Below are 18,277 nucleotides of genomic sequence, written 5' to 3' on the forward strand. Positions count from 1 at the left end.
AATAAACTTAGCTTTATATTGTTGTGTTTTTATAAGTGTTGTTTAAAGCAATATTTTGGCATGAACCCGATGTTGACTATGGTTCTGATTTGAACAGTTAAAAGCGGGTTGCTAACAGTTGAAAGCGGGTAATCGGCAGAATTAATTAGACTCCTGTTTGTTAGGAAAGGAAACTATTTTAGAAGGAATATTTATATGCTTAGAACAGAAGTTAAAAAAAATCCTGGTTTGGTTAAGTCTGGATGTATTGAAAAAAATAGAAGTAAACATAAGGATGCATAAAATGAAAATTGGGCTACCTATATAATTGGAATATCTCTTGATGTGTGTTCTTGCAGATTGTATACTATTTAACGGTTCTAGTTAAATGGACTTTAAACAAGTAATCTATCAGTTTAGGCTTTTTTTTAATTAAATAAACAAAGTATGTTTTTTTTTGTTTTAACTAAAACATTTTGAGATAACTTTATTTTTCATTACGCTTAGTAAGTGTGCTTTAAATGTTCATCACTGTTAGACAAAGCATATTACGACTATGAGATTAACGAAAGAGCCATTAAAAGCATGTATTCACTAGCTTTTGCCCGCGATACCGTCCGTGTGCAATTTAAAATGAAAACAAAAATATGCCTATATGTTCTTTTAGACTGTCCTCAACATCTATGCCGAATTTCATCAAGATCCATTCAGCAGTTTAGGCTACAAACTCTAACAAATATCCATGTATCTAAACTTTCGCTTTTATAATATTAAATGTGATTATAATTAATGTAAATTATAAGTGATATGTTACAGTAAATTTCCATAGAGTTAACGTCCGGTCAAGGGGCTGTCCGGTGTTCTACTGAACTGGTACAGCAGCTGTCGGCTGTCGATCTGTTATTATTCTAATGCGCTTTGTGTTTATTTTAACATTTTTTCGATAGAACCGGACGCGGCCTCTCGATACTATAACAAATATTACGTTTCCAAATGTGTTTGCTTTTAATAAAATGGATTTTATCGTTGGCGATGGCGTAGTTATATTTCAACTGAGTAGAGTTTTCGTATAAAATGCATTTTGTAGCTCTTTTTATTTCGCTTGTATTTGTTATAAATTAATTTTTTTAGAGGGCCTTCTTGATAATTTAGAAATTGTATTTAGAAATTTTATCTCATGTAGTTACTCATCGTCAATTCTTATCATGAAATTTGATTAATGTTTAAATGTTTTTAGCATTTTTCTATCTACTTAAAAAAAAATATTCACTTATTTTTATCACCTCTTTTAATAATATTGTTTTAAAATAATTTTAATTCAATCTTGAGGAATTCCCCAATATTGTATCATAGTGATTGTAATTTAAAGTGGATTCCGCCTCGTTATACTGTTGTTAAAATGTCAAACTAAAAAAGATAATTTATTAAAATCAGAATTTCATCCGCTCAATACTAGATGTCGCTTACAACTTTGGCTACATTAGCGCCTCATACGAACAATATATGTACTAAAAATTACAGACATGCCATCTAGCGTCAAATGCCAGAGTTAAGTTTATGCTACTCGACGCTAGAGGTCTCTGTAAGTAACATTACATTTTGTTTAAGTAAACTTTTTATTTTTGTAATATTTACATGTGTTATGGCAGATAATTAGGACCGTTTAAAAAAACATGTATTCAAAATATTAAACTATGATGCGATTTCAATGAATCATATTTTCTTCGATTATTTATTAAACATTTTAATTTATCGCGTTTGTTTCTAAATCTTTTTTTTTTAATAATAATTCTCATATTTGTACCTTCTTAATATATATGTGGTTTGAATGTTTATCGACTGAGTAATAGCTTTATTTTTTTGTAAAACACTAAAGAGGTACATAACAATTTTCACTTGATAAAATGAGGCTGCGATAAACAGCGCTGGAGGCAATCTTTGAAAAACGCAATTTTTCGCGCCAACGAAGCGTTCTAAAGAAATTTGCTACGAGGTTACTGTCCTAAATAGATTTTAAACACGACCGCGTTTACCGATTGAAAATTGTCCACTACACCTAATGGAAAGTGTCTAAAGCCTATTTTGGTCTGTTTATGGCCATATTATAATGAAATTGTGGTTTGTATTTCTCTAAAATGTATGCAGTCATGACCTAATAGACAATAATGTGGTTAGTGATTTGCATTAGGGTTAATTTTGGAATAGTGTTTTTTGATGTGGATAATGAACACGACATTACTGATGTTTTACATGTAACTTTGTGACCATTTTTAGGTAAAACTAAAGTGTTATTGGTTGCAGTGATTAATGATTTAAATGGGCTTTACAAAATAATGTAATATTTCTTAAACGTTTTGAATAATAATTTACAACTGAATTATTTAAATCGCCTTGAGATAGTTCATATATTAAGATTTATGATACTTCTAATTCAGGTTTGAATATAGGATAAACGTTTAAGCTGTTTTTCCGCTAGAGGGCACTACAATCGATAGTAACCATTGCTAACATAAAATGAATCAATTTTTATAGTGTAAGAGGGATTATAATTTACTAGTAAAAGTGCTATCACTTTGAAGTTATTTTAAGAAAAATACCAATAAATAATGGAATGCAAAATATTCAATGACTAATGCGTATTTTTGTTAAATTCTTTCGATATTTCTGAACTTTCAATAGTTATTTCAAATGTTTACAGCATTCTATAAAATTTAATTTGCATGTTTTATTTATATGACTTAAAAAATGTTTTTGTATTCGTAAGTCATAAAATCTCAAACTATTATTTTAAAAGAAAATAATTCGTATTTTTAAGATGTTTTTATGTGATATTATTTTTTTATTAATTACTCATAATGTTTTTACGCAGTTAAATCTTTCTATACTTCTTTTAATATTACAAATGTGTGTAGAAATACTTTGGCGGATGTTTTATTTCGGCGAGGGTCACAGACCTCTGATTTATGTGCGTCTTCCGACGTAGCCTTCATTATGCTAATATGCTTTGAAATGACAATACTTTCTGTTTTACACGCATATCGCATAAAGGTAATTTTTGAATAATTTAATGAGTCGTGAAATAAATTTATCGTATGGTTGAAAATTTTAATTAAAATTTAATTGAGTTTTGACAAGTTTTTTAGTTACGTGTTTCAATATCAGTATTTGAGAAATGGAAGTTTTATGAAAGAAAAAGAGAATGCTTGGAATTTAATCTTTATGTTTTGTAAATGTACTAAAAGTGTTTTTTTTAAGTAATGATTACTGTTGTGTAAAATTCTAAAAATAAAATAAAATCAACAGTTGTCAGGATTTTTGGTTTTTGTTTACAAATTATTAAGATTCTAAGAAACTGACTTAAATACCGCGGACTTGCGCTTCATTTTAAACTTTTGTAATATTTATCGAAGGAGCAATAATTACTATTTGCTAAACATCTTATTTATAATGCCATTTTATTAAATCTAAATTTGGTTTGAATTTTTCTGTCCGCATTAAATACCCACGAGATGATACCACGATATTAGAAGTATAAAATACTAAATTATCTATTCAAAAGACTTCTGTGGTTTTATGAGAATATTCCTCTGTTCAAAGCGTTATAATTATTTATTGGTTTCCATATAACTATGTTTAAAAACAAAAAAACATAAGAACTAATTATCGCAAAAAGAATGTCGTTTTTCTTTTGTTTCTATCTCGATTAGTTTAATCTACAAGCAACTTTGTGTAAACTTACAATATCTCCTACTATCGTCTTACTAATGCGGCTGTGAAATTGTTTTTTTTTTCAGTGTAACCAACAAACGCTGTTCATGCGGTCGCCTAATGGAGTACTAATTGCAGTTTATTTTTAAAAGCAATTAGTTGTTGTATTTTATTCTTCTTTGAGGTAAAGACGGCTTGTATTTGAGAAAGTGTACTTCTTGTATTTGTACAATATCTCTTTTGGTTTTGTGAATACATTTTCTCTATTTTTTTTTAAATACAAGCACTTTTCCATAACTATTTATAAACGCACAAGTTTTCTAGTTTCATTAACGTTTTGTATATAATGATTATACAAAATAGTGTAACAAATAACACCATTGATAAAGGTTTACAAAAGTCTGGAATATTCTTGAAATATTATCAAGTTACGCACACAACGACGAGAGGTACGCGGCCGTAAAACGTAACTAAACGCACACAGATACGTTGTAAAACTACACAAACACATTGAAGCGTAAGAGGGGTGTCTTTGTTACACATTAAGGAAGAAGGGCATGAAGACAGGAGGGGCGGGGGTGTAGGGGTGGTACAGGGGTGGGCTCGTGTTTTGTATTCAGCCCGCTCGGTCGCTTACGATTTCGCGGCAACTCTTAGAGATTTCCATGGAGTTGTTTTGACAATTCCCTATTACTCTTGCGATGTATACGAAGAGGCGTTTATTTACGTTTGTGTATTTTTTTTTGTATGTATTTTTAGACTAAATCGAAACGTTTAAACTATTTTTAGTATAAAATTTTTATTTAGTATAGTCCAGAGATGAGAGTTTAAATTTTGTCATATTATATTTCTAATTTACACTGATATTAAAGGAAAGATTTCGTATATTTGTAACGAATAAAGACAAAAAACTACTGTACAGATTGCAAAAAACATTTTACTATTAGAAAGCTACAATCATAGAGTAATACAGACTATATTAAATAGTGTAAAATAAAAAATAAACATTCACACGAGCAAAATGGAAACAGACCGCTAGAAGTTGTATTTAGTTAAAGTGATATTTTTTCATCAAAATTTTAATTTTTTGCTAACTGTACATTACTACTAAATACATATGGTAAGATACAGAAATGTCACAGTGTAAGATACTCTGCTATGTGTCAGAGCAAATGTTGGCTTGAGTTAAAGAATAAAATAAAACTTTTCTAGCGACTTTCTGTGAAGGTAGAAATTAGAGGAGTGCCTAAATAAATTAAAATGCATCTCACTTGTCGGGAGACATCATAAGAAGTGAATTTTATGCAAATACGTTTCCGCTGCTTTAACATTCAAACAGCTAAGTGCTTTGAGGTACAGTTAGCAAAACAAAATGCATAATTTAATTGAAATTTGTGGTCGTCCATTAATCGAAATTCGAATATGATTCAGAAGTAGGTTTTATTCAATGTATGTAATTTTCTTTTTATATGTCGCAATAAACGTTTTTATTTCTTTCTTTCAATGAGCAGTTTTTCAGATGTTGATAGAAAATGCCACAAGAAGCTTTAAAAAATTTAAATGACTGTCGTTCTAAGAACATATACTGAAAAAAAGAAAATAAATTACTATATCTAAGTCGAAATTTCAAAGGGAATGTAAGTATGACATTGTATGTATAATATTCATTTAAAAAGAAACTTATTAGACAGTTATAAGCTTTGAAATGTAACTTTTCTGCTGTCGGTACCTGACGACAGCACGCTTCAGAATTATTTTCCCCTTCAGTCGTATTTACGAGTCACCGTCTGCGAGATTCTTCGTTGCGCTGAATTTACACTTTTGTGATACATTTTTAAATGTTAAATTGAAAATGGACTTTTTTCTTTGCACATTTAACGAATTATTATATATATAGTAAGGTATTTGTTTATGGCCTATATATTTTTTTTTATCAACGTAACGTAATTCCGTAGGTATTTAAGTAATGATGTTCATTTTTATGTGCATTTAAAAAACGCAGCACGAATTATATAAAAAAATCCCGATTCAAATATTATTAATAGTATTTTTTTACCTCAAAGAATAAGATTTAAAATATTTTAAAATACATGTTTGTTCCATTGACGTCACAATATGGTAAATTTCATACATAATTATTTGACCTAATATAATAGATTTTTTAAATAGAAATTTGCGATGTTTGGATCTTTAGCTTGCATCTTTAGTTTTGTAGGCATGTTTACTTGAAATGTGAAATTGCGTTAAACCTAATTTTAGAACTCGTCTGTATTTTTTTTAGATTATCATTTTAGTATGCTCTTTAGTTCGCAGTTTTGTGCTTTTTATGTACTTAATATGGAATTCACAAAAACTAACAGTATCTGTACGCCATTTTGAATTTTTAAACGTGTAGTGATTGATATCTTGTGGCTTATTTTTTTATGAACGTATTTTTAATTTACAATTTAGTGCATTTTTAATATTATCACTGATTGAATCGCTAATAATTAATTTGTTAAGTTTAAGTCAATTCAAAGTAACTTTTGTTTTCTCTGTCAAAAGCATCGAAGTGAACATTTTACTTTTCAATGCATTTTAAGTTAAGAAATTCTATTTTGTAGTCAGTTTTCTCTTATTAAGTATGGTATCGTAAAATATATTTAAAAGTAAACAGAATAAGGATTCAGATTTCGTATACGTTTAGAAATATAACGCACAAACAATGGAAACAATACAACTAATGTAGCTTTCGTCAAACAAAACATGTACAGCAATAACCGTCGAATGAATAGCCCTCGCTCTGATTGCGACCCCGTTAACTGTCTTAAAGTTTAGACCCCTCTCACACTCGGACCCCACCCGACCCGCCAAGGAAAGTACCAAGATACATCCAACCAATCTAACTTGAACCTCTTCTCCCGACCCATCTCGTAATAACAACCGCAATAAACTTCAAAACTAACAGTCGGCGAATATCTTTCAAATCTGGTTGGGAATTTTGAGGGAGTTCCACACAGGGTGTTAAGTAAGGAAAGAAATGCCCCCTTTGGTAACCACAGCTAAAACTGTACCCCCCTCAAGGAGCTTTACTGAGGCGGTTGTATCGATCCAACCCCTCTACTGTTCTTAATGTCCAAATCGTAGGATGTCCATTAATTACGCCGAGTGGCGTGAAATGGAAACCTTTAGGTTGGTACTATCCGGTCTTTGTGAAAAACATCTGTTTTGTACGAATTTACGATACGATTAGTTCGAATTGTTTTGGTAATAACATTTGTAATACGATAGTTCTAGTGATTTGAAACAAATGGAAAGGGTAATTTTTAAAATTACATCTAAATTAAGCCTGTTTCCAGTTCGATAGATATACTGTTAATGAAATATGATAATTGATAAGAGAAGATCCTGCCTTCTAAACACAGTTGTTATAATTAGACAGAGCCCCAATGAATTATGTAAAAAATGTATTTTGTTCAAACGGAGTTTTATTTTTAATTTTATTCATCTTTTGAGGCAATAGAACATTGCTTATTGTTTATTTATGCCTTGTCCCTAGACTAGTAGCTAGTAATTCAGTAACTAAAACGTGACTGAAGAACAAAAAACTAGTCGTGTAAATTAGCAAATCATATTGCCGAGAATTAAAATTTTTCGGTTAGGTTTTTCTTGTAATTTTGATGTTTTGTTGTTTTGATATTACGATTTTAAAATAATGTAAAAGAATACGAATTTTATAGAGGTTAAATTAAAAAAAGAACATGATTTTTTTAACAATTTAAAGCAATTTTAACAATATAAATTCTTATGGTGAATAATAGTGCGCTGTTTTCAGTTTTCGTGTAGCAAATAAGATAAAGTGCTTTACATACTGCAAAGGAGTATAGAAATGGTTAGAGTTATGTATGTTTCCTTCGAATTGTGAATTCCGTTAGTTCATCGTCTTACTACGCTAACTATGTAAACTGACAGTACATTTTTAATGGAATATGATTAATTTGTTACGTTACGTGATTTGTGTACTATTATATTTGTTTCGAAATAGAAAAATCAATGCAAATTTATATCAGACAAGGTTGTTAAGATTGAATACGATATTTAGAAGTCATTAGAGCTCAGTAATTCTTTGAGAAATTAATTTATTTAAACTTAATAGTTACACAAAATGAAAAGAAAATTTTTAAATACATAAATTAAAAAGTAGTACAGGTGAGATAAGCTCTGTAAGGTTTTTTTTTTACATCACAATTACCTGTTTAATTCCTAATATCGCTAGTGAGATTAAAAATTGATGAATTTCAGAACATGACTGCGACGTGTACAAACGAGCGGTCACAGCGGACTCCTCGAGTGGGCGATTAACTTGCTCTGTACACACATTAATCAAGTCGAGTTGTAAGACGAGAGCGGACGAAAGTATTCGATTACGACAAACAGATTAATTTATACTCGAGTTTTTGATGAATGTTCGAAATAAGAAATAATTGAACTGGCTGGTAAGAATTTTATGTAAAAAATATAGTGAACATTAATTCCAATTTTGATATAAAACTGTATTCGAATTTTAAATTTAATTTCTGTCTTTATTTTTGCATCTACTAGTCTATTTATGAAAAAGTCAAGTAAATAAGCCGTTTCAAAGCTGAGTCTACATATCGATCCCGTAGAAATATTGGTACCCGTTAGTGAACAATAAAGAAAAGAAGATCAGCTATATACTGCGACAACTGTTTTTTTTTAGGATTAGCATTGACTAACCTACTGGGTTTGATTGTTTTTATGAGTTTTGTTTCCGATTTTAGTAAGAACCTTGTGAAAAATTCTCTCTTTGTCTTTTAGTCTTCCTTTTTAGATAAAGAATAGAATTGAAATTTTCTTAAAAGTGTAAACATCCGTGTATGTTGAGTACATTTAGTAAATTAAAGACAAGCAAATCCTCAGGATTGGGCGCTCCTTGCCCGGCTTGCGGGCTGCGGGGCCGGCGCGGGAGGGGCAAGACACTCGATCAATACCGACCCGACTTTCAAACTGCTTTCACCCTCACGAAAGTCGCTCGGACTATGTCCGAGCTCGTCATGATGGAACTCTATAGAGCTGTACCAACCAAAACTTAAATTGTTTTCAAAATGTATTGGAAAATATTACAATGACCTGATTGATTAGTTACCAAACTTACACCAATTACTTATGTTACTTACCAAAAGTAGCACATTTTAGGTATGCCAGGATTAAGTCAAATAGTAACTAAAGGCTTTAATATCTCTGACTTTTACGTTTTTGTTACTTAATGCGTTTAACGTCACGTGAGGGTACGTTACAATGAAATCTTAAAAAAATATATTAACGTAAAGGAATTTAGGTTTTTTGTTTTTTTCAGTCTGCTTTTTGATTTTTTCTTGTTGAATCTTGTCGATTTTTTTTGGAATGTATAGTTTATGTATATTTTCTTAAAGCTCGATACGGTTTTTCTTTGATTAGAATTTGGTTGATTTGATGACATAAAATTTCAATCGTGAAAAAACGGCGTCAATATTATTTGTACCTGCATATCACAAAAGAAGAGTTTGACGTCCGTTTGAAATAATTTAGATTTTGTGGATTTTATCTATTTTCCTGTTTTCTTCAATTTTACGGTGCTATTGCAAAATATCGTTTGTATTTACAACATTTCTGTATATTCTGGTGGACGTGGACATATTATTTGCTTCCATCTTATCAATTCGTATATCACCATCTTGAACAGCCTCACCTGTAACAAATGAAAATAATTTTTATTTGGGTATTATCATCTCTATATTAGTTCTTAGAGCCGCGTCTTCGGCGCGCTGTCTTCACGTACGCCTCAAACCACGACGCGAACATTTTGTTTTCCCTTCCTCCCCGCGCCCCCCGCAACACACCACCGCGTCTTATCGGACCACACAGTGCCCTGTAATTTTATTATGCTAGTCTATGTTCTGTTTATGTAAACGCAACCTTCATTAGGTCTGCGGAAAAACTTTTCAAACACATTATTTAGACTTCATTTATTCGCATAAATTGCTTTAGAATGTGTTTCAAGATAACTTAATTATTATTCTATTTCAATTCTTAAGCGTATGGTTGCATTTTCGTGCCTTTTGCGATTTTTAATTAAATAGTTTTAACATAGGAAAACGTCTATGTCTTTAGCACACATTAATACTATTGTCTTATGACGATATGCGTAGGAGCCGTCATTCATCGGTTAACAAAATTGTTTATAGATAAGTTCTTTTTCTCAACACTGACAAATATTAACTAGTCAAATTTAACCCGTTTTTTGAGTTTCAACATAAATAAGATGTTGCAAAGAAAAGAACCTGTTTACAATTCTATTGAGATGCTGCAGTTTCTCGTGAGAAAAATAGTATCTCGGGGTTCGCTTGACCTTAGGTCAACTCTGTACGGAGAATAAAGAATCTGACGCTTTGGATTTTATATTAAAGAATTCCATTTTTGTCTGATTCAACAAGATAAAGTTTAAAGTACTACAACGAGATTCTTTATTCGTTTATGTATACACAGCATCAGCTTTCACCCGCGACTCCGAAAAAACAAAAGTAAGTAACTTATGTGTTCTTCTAGACTATGCTCTACATCTATGCCAAGTTATACCCATTTAGGCTGCAAGCTTTACTAAACATGAATTCCATTCATTTTAACTTTTAAAATTTATAATTTTTCACCTGTAAATATTTTTTTTAAAAGATTATCTAAATTCTTGTACCAGTAGGTAATTGTATTCACATATTGTTTTTATCTACTTACTACATTACGCCCGCGACTACGTCCGCGTAGAATTAAAAAAACTAAGTAGCCTATGTATGTGTTCTTCCACACTATCCTTTACATCCATAACAAATTTCATCGAAATCCGTTTAACTGTTTAGGCTACAAACTCTAACAAACATCCATCCATCTAAACTTTCGCATTTATAACATTAAGTATACTTTGATTAATACTATAAAAGTAACTAGAACAACTTATATTGACAAATTACGTTACTTGACATAGTATATTGATTGTAATAAATATAAAACATCATAAACCATTATTTTTTTTATTTGTATGAAACGTGTTTTGTTCAGCGTGAGATCGAACTGTGTACCATAATGCAATGTTACCACAGGTCACGTGGGTCATGCCGCCCGACCTTCTGGGTCAAACACGCCACGTAACGATAGGGTTATTTTTTTATCATCTACATGCGCGCAAACTTTGACTAAACTATCGCACAACTGTCTCGAGATTGTCGATTGTTTCGCGGCCAATTCAAATCATTAATTGCACAACTAAAAATCGAGTAGTATCGCACCTCCATATATGCTTATAGGAATCAAAGCGCGACTGAACAGCTGCAAGATAGTTTAGTTTCAGGTGTTCTAGCCAAAAATATGCAAAACTTAAATAATCAAAATGATGACAAAGTATGTTAGCTAAACAATATTATTCCAATAGATATAATGACTAGAAACGATATACGCCAGTTATTAGTCAAATTTAGTCGTGTATAATACCTACGAGATATTCTAGAACTAATAAATAATTCGTTCTCTAACATTAGCTCTTAAACCGAATCCGACATCGCGCAGTCGAGACGAAGCACTTCGGTTTGAATAAATGTTTATTCTGAAGTTTCTAGTATTATAGTACTTGCGTTTTGTAACAAACGGACGAGCAAACTGTCCACTGTAAATAAGAGATTTAAGCGCTAACCTAGTGGGCTATAAATTTTAAAGCAATTTAGACTTAATCGTTGAGTACGAAGCGTGCTAGGATCTTTCTCCGGGTTTGTGATCAACGTCAGGTGGCGATAACATTCGGTCCAATTTTAAATAAATAATAAAAAAACAATGTCCCTTATAACCGAAATTATTTATATTTCTTGTACATTTAAATGGAAATTATTTTAACAATATTATAACAATGAATAAATATATTGATTGTCATTCTAAGACGTAGTTTTCATTTTTTTAAGCGTTGGAAACATTGTGTTATGAAAAAAATGATAGTGTATTATTATAATGTTTGTATGAAATATTAATTAAAATGGTCCAAAAGTCGTACAGTGATTTTGAAATACCAAATAATTGGGTCTCACAAGTTTTATAGTAATACCAAAATTGTTGTTGACCTCTGGCTAGCAGTTTATATGGTTCTATACGATCCTCGAGCGCGCGGCCGCGTTGTAATAAAATCTTGCCGTCGACGGAAGCTTTATGAATATTGTTTTGGCGCAATAAAAGATAAGGCAAGCCAAACCCTTGATAGTTGTACGATTTCTTTACTAACGAAACAATGTTTTAAAAGCACATTTATATTCATTATAACTATATAGCTTTTATTTGATATTATTATTTTGATAACTCCATTTCAGAGATTTACATTAGAACCTCGATAACTTAAACCTCGCTAACTTCAAAAAATAATATGTTTCCCATCAGAGCCCAAAACCTCTGCAACATAGACTTCGATAACTTAAAACCTCTATAACTTAAATTATTTTGTGTTTCCCTTGGACTTTAACTTATCGAGGTTCTACTGTACATACTTTCGAGGTATTAAGAAATCCTTTCGTGAGGCATTTGAACGTTTTTTTTAAATAAATAAACTAAAGACTGTATAGTCTGAATTTAAATTATTATTAAAAAGTTTATTAATGCAGTAATAACCTAACACTATGTTTTTTTTAATAAGGAGGCATAAGTATATAAACCGATTATCTTCCAAAACATTTTATTAGGTAACCTAAATATTAAATTCATCATTTCAACAACAAGGTTGATACTCTAGAAGTAATTACTAAGGGTCATAAAAGCAAATCGTAAAGCCTGTTTCTGTCGAGATAGCAAAAATCATTTAGGCTCACTAATTACTATAGTGAAATAGAGAACTAAAACAACAATACACGTGAACTCGGCCGGAAAAGCAGATTTATATTACGACCCAACTAAGATCATAAAAGTATACTATATCACCGACCCGTGTATTAATATCCTAACATTTATCATTCCGCCCCCCTCCACCCCCTTCTTTTGTGTAAGAAATACACCCGTAACAACCCAGCCCGCAAGTTGCGGCGGTCGATGCTATTCAAGCGTTCGCGGCCGACATCGCAACTTGTTTGACGACGTTCTTAACTCGGACGCTTCGGCGGCTGCTCTAGGAAAATTGGAAAATTTATACGCTTTACACTAAAAGTGGTTCTACAACTACGCGATTAAAGTTTAATTTCGTTTAAGTTTAATTTTTGGTGTTCCAAATCGGTGGTAAGGTAATGTAAACTTTAGTGCTTTGTGATAATGTTGTTTCTTCCACTAATGTTACGAGAGCAGTTTTCCGGAAGGGTAGAGTCGTAAGGAAGTTCGACGATTATGTTTAGTCAGCGTTGGCAGTGTAATGGAAAGGAAGTAGAAATTGGGGCCTGTAAGATGTGGTCGTATAAGGCGGCCATTCCTGTTTCGTGTCCCCCTCCCCCTGCGACGAGGGGGGGCAGTGGGACGATTTGTTTGTTTCTAAGGTCCGTTCTATTCCGCAGCTGCGGGTAGGATTTAAATTTCGTACCTCTTTGTCCGCTGTGTCCTTCTCCGTAGCCTGATTAGGTGTCTCTTTACAAGTTTAAATTGAAGTGGGCTTGCGGAATTTGTTTTGTATTTACGTTTGCTTTAATTTAAGTATTTATCAAGATACGGTGACGGCTTTTTATGGTATTTAATTTAACATTTAAAAGGTTTATTAAAACATGTTTTAGTTTCAATTAATGTTTCTATATGTTTAATCGATTTTTATGCAACTTTTTTGGATGTTTTAAAGACACCAAAGAAGGTTCTCTAAAGTAGTAAAAGGTTGCTAACATTATTTTACTTTAACATTGACATATGCCTGGTTTAATCAGTCATACAAGTATTTTAGTTACCGCCTTCAGTATTAGTGTGAATGTTATAGACATTGTAAACCGAGCCTTAGACAGAGTTAGCAAGTAATAATAGTATGTACTTCGACCGCGAATTGCGCATGAACGTTGTCTGGCTGCTTCAGAACTAAGTTCTACGATTCTAACAATCCGTTATTATACTTAAGTGTATAACAGAATAGAAAATAACGTTTTTTATTCCCCACTGTTAAATTTTAGTTTCGAGTAAGTTCAGAAAAAGATTTAATTTGTACCCATATGAGTTATTAGGTTACTGTTAATGCTAAATTAAATCCTAGTGACTTGATATTTTATTGTTTTTTTTTATGATGACTGGATATGTTATGCAAAAATAGTAGAAGTAGAAAAATGCACGGACGGAGATTCGGTCCATAGCTATTGATAAATGCGTAAGTTAGGATGGGCGATGGAAGAACGTAAAAAAATTCCGCGCAAAAAATTCGTGGGCAAAAACTAATCTAAAATATAATAAATAACCCCTAGTAACATATCTTTGTTTGTTCGATATGTTTGTATTCTATCGGATAATATAGCGATATAAGATACTCTATACATAGCGTATCGCTGAAGCCACACAAGTTTTAATGAAAACGCCCCTCCTCAACAAACAGTAACATTGTAAACTATATATATGTCTGCGTATACGGAATACTTTACATACAAGGCGATAGTGAGGTCACAAGCCTGGATACAATTACCACAAGATTGCTGTCATTCTTCAGCCCTCGAGACGCGTAGGGTTCTCTGTAGAACATTTTGACGTTGAAACAATTTTAAATTTGGAATTATTTTGCTTAGCATACTTTGAAAGCCTAATAGCTGTTTGTATTTGTGTAGGATGACTTTTTGAACAATATTTATTAATTAAACTAAATAAAGAGTCCAAAGATTTTATTGTTCTATGAGACTAAAATGTTATTTCAATATCATAGTTTCGTGTGTTATATTGATTTTGAAATTGCTGACAGAATGAAAAAATACTAAAATAATAATTTAATTATACAGATAAAATTGCATTTTTAATGGTAAATTTTGAGTCTGATATTTTCAATATAAAACTTCTAAACTTAAAAATAACCTGCAACTGTTGACGATAACTTACAATTTACGCAACATGAGTCCCGAGTCCCTTCACGGACGAGTGAAGGTAAAGCGTAGGGGGGGGGGGGCAGAAACACTCAAGGAAATTGGGTCATTTGTCCCTTTAGTTTTCCACTTGTTTTGCCTGAAGATCTGTTTTGGCTGTATTGATTTATTTTCAATAATAGTTACCTACTTATAAATCCGTAACACATTAAAATTATCATTTATAAATAATTGTAATTTAATTAAAATAAAAAAGAATAATTGAAATTCTACAAAGTTTTGCTGTTACTAGAAATTATAATCGATACTCGATTATAAATGCCATTCCCTGTATGTTGTTTATTTTTATAGTAAAATAGCCATACTTTGACTATCCCGAGAAATCACGTAGTCAGAGCTATCAAGGCGTCATAGCTTTACTACTAGATATCACTTCGCAAATGTAAAAAACACATTACTCTTGCATTAGTCCAAAAAGTAACGACGACAATTTGGAGAATCAGTATTCTAAATTAACGCTGTTAAATAGGATTTTATATCTTTAAACATAACTTATAAATATTAACTCTAATCTCTCGGTTTGAAATAAGCAAAGTAAAATACATTGTACGTATCTCGTTAAATATAGCCAGTGAGCCCCCACCCCGGCTCCTCGACCCTCTTATCAGTGTTATAGTCTTATTCACCCCACATCTGAAGCCGTTCACCCCGTTCCTCAAAACTGCGGCCCTTGCCCGCCTTAATATCGTGGGGGCGCCACCCGCGTCGATTATTAGCCAGCTACGTCAATCTGAGCAGTGGTTACAATATTCCTTGTATATTGCTATATAAATATACATTTCTAACAGATAAATTAATAGCAAAAAATATAGTTTCGTATCGCCATTTTGCCCAAATTCAAGTGACCATTTGCTCGTTTGTCATTATCATGTATGATACTTGGCATATCGGTTACCAGTTTTAGCTAACCGAGAAAACTTTTAATAGTGCTGAGGCAGTATATATTTATTAACTATATAGCTTTTCTCTCGACTCTTTCTGCGTGAAATTAAAAACAATAAAATTAAGTATGTATGTATTCTTCCAGAGTATCGTCTACATCTATGCCAAATTTAATCGAGATCCGTTTAGTAGTTGAGAATGCAAACTCTAACATACATCCATCCATCAAAACTTTCGCATTTTTAATATCAGTAAGATATCAACTGTAGCAAAACCTCTAAATTTAACATGAAATATAAAACTTTATATTCACATTACATTCTGATATAACTAATTAAGTATATAATGTACAATAAGTTAAGGAACAAGGAAACAATTGTAGTATAAATTCCAATATGGCGCCGGCGCCGGCAAGTGGTGGCGCAAAGTTCGCGACAAATTGCTTCGACCGCTAACGACTTGGCCTAACTACCTGGCTTCAGCTCTGCGCTGATCTGGTTAATGTCCGCTATATCCTCTCCCCGGGGAAAAACGTCCACCTTAATTCTCTGAGGTTCACTAAATATATTTGTCGTCTAATAACAATAATTACAGCTACAGTCTTCTTTTCTTTTGTTTTAATTAAAGTAAAAAACAAAAGATTGTTTTTTTTTCTCTTAATTGTGGTCTCCCTTGTGCCAATAAACAGGAACAACCGTTTAATTATACTACACATATGAAAATACATAGCTCTTGTCTTAAAGAATTGTGTTGTGTGATCATCGTAGCCATATCTATTGCTACGTTTAGTTCTACGGCTACGATCGTAGCATGGCTCTACAATCATTGCGTTTGGTCGAAGGTTTGTAAAAGATTAATTGGATATCAATTCCATTTAAACTTTATTGAGGTTTATATCTTCATGCATATATTTTTATGTTAAATAAAACAGCCTTTGTCTAGTCAGTCCTCCTGAATAACAGTGTGCACTTAGTAAATATTAAATACTGTAAAGGACAATTTTATTCTACATTAAATTCTCCTGATAACAAACGCATTTATTTGGAAAAGGATTAATACTGAAACCAATAAAAGAACGCCGCAAATAGCGTGCGGTTTTTAATTCAATTTGTAAAAACATTAGTGGTTATTGTAAGAAAACCGTTAAAGATAGATATGCTATTGCAGATTTTTCTGTAGAATTTTTTAAGATTTACAATTCTTTTATACATCATTTTTATATACCTCTAACGGTTTAGGCAGCCAGCGTAAGCCGAGAAAAGTTAAAGTTTAGTGAATTTTTACGCCGGCGTTCAGAAACACGCTATTTATTAATAGTACCTAAACATAAGTAACAATAAAATATAGTCTATGTTACTCAAAGATAAATTACCTTTCTGGGTAAATAATATAATATACAGTCCCAGTAGTTTTTGAGTTATTTAAATTCATACAAAAATACAAAGTTTTCCTCTTTATAATATTAGTATAGACGATGAGCAAAGACATATTGTTCATCATTGTTACAGTTTGTAGTCATATTCTGTACAATGTATGTAATATATTTTCAACGTAATTTTAAATTAGATCTCAAAGTTTCTATAATAAACAAAGTCGTTGGGAGAGTCATTACGCTTATCGTTTAACCTTAACGTGCCTAAGTCGTAAACTAAAATTGCTTGAGCACATTAACTTTGCTATCTACCACCCCTACACTAAAACTACCCCTTTAATAAGTTTTCCATCGACCTGGCCGGCTGATGCTCGGGCTTAAGGCTCCATCCTTAATTCGTCGGCCCCCACGAAACACCCTCTAACCCCCTTAAGACATATTTCATCGGGAACTCCTCCTTAACTACCGCCCGCGGCTACAAACTTTGAGTAATATTTCAAGCGTAAATAATATACAAGATACGTGAGAATGGAGTGTAACTACCTCGTGTTTCGGTGTTTTAGCATCACTTAGTAATTTGCGCATGATATACTGGCCCAAATTGCACAAAACAATTTCGCTGATTTACCGCTTTCCTAAATTAAATAACGAGATATCTGATGTCGCGTGGAAATTATCTTATCATCTAACATATGTGTTGCTTATTTACTATTGGTTTGGTACAGTACATTATATTATTAAATTTAGAGCAAACGACATTTAACTTTACAACAAGATGTGCCACAAGAACGCTAATCAAGATATTGGCACGAACGAACATTAAAAAGAATAGACATTTTTTATTTACTCTTTTACTGTAACTTATGTGTCATTTTATGTAGATTTAAAAACACAAATACTTACACTCAGTATTCTCCGATTACAAACTAACCATAAAGTGAAACAAAAAGCAAATTTATCTGAAATTTCTATGAACAATAAATAGAAACGAAATTGTCTTATTGCAATTAAGATTTAAGAAATAATATATACTCTTATCTATTTTTAAAAAAGTATAAATCATTATGTAGAGGTATAGAAACTACTACGGTCCGAAATTTCGCTCTCATTTACTTTAAATCGTAGCTTAAACTTAACACCCCATTTATAAGCAAGTACAAAATTGAAGGTACCCGGCGACCACCCAGAATGTTTACGAAGCATTCGCTTAATAAGAGAAACTTCGGGCGGTGGGTCGAATTCTCCTAATATCTAG

The sequence above is a fragment of the Papilio polytes genome, unplaced genomic scaffold (genome assembly GCF_000836215.1).
Source record: "Papilio polytes unplaced genomic scaffold, Ppol_1.0 DF820622.1, whole genome shotgun sequence".
Taxonomy (NCBI): domain Eukaryota; kingdom Metazoa; phylum Arthropoda; class Insecta; order Lepidoptera; family Papilionidae; genus Papilio; species Papilio polytes.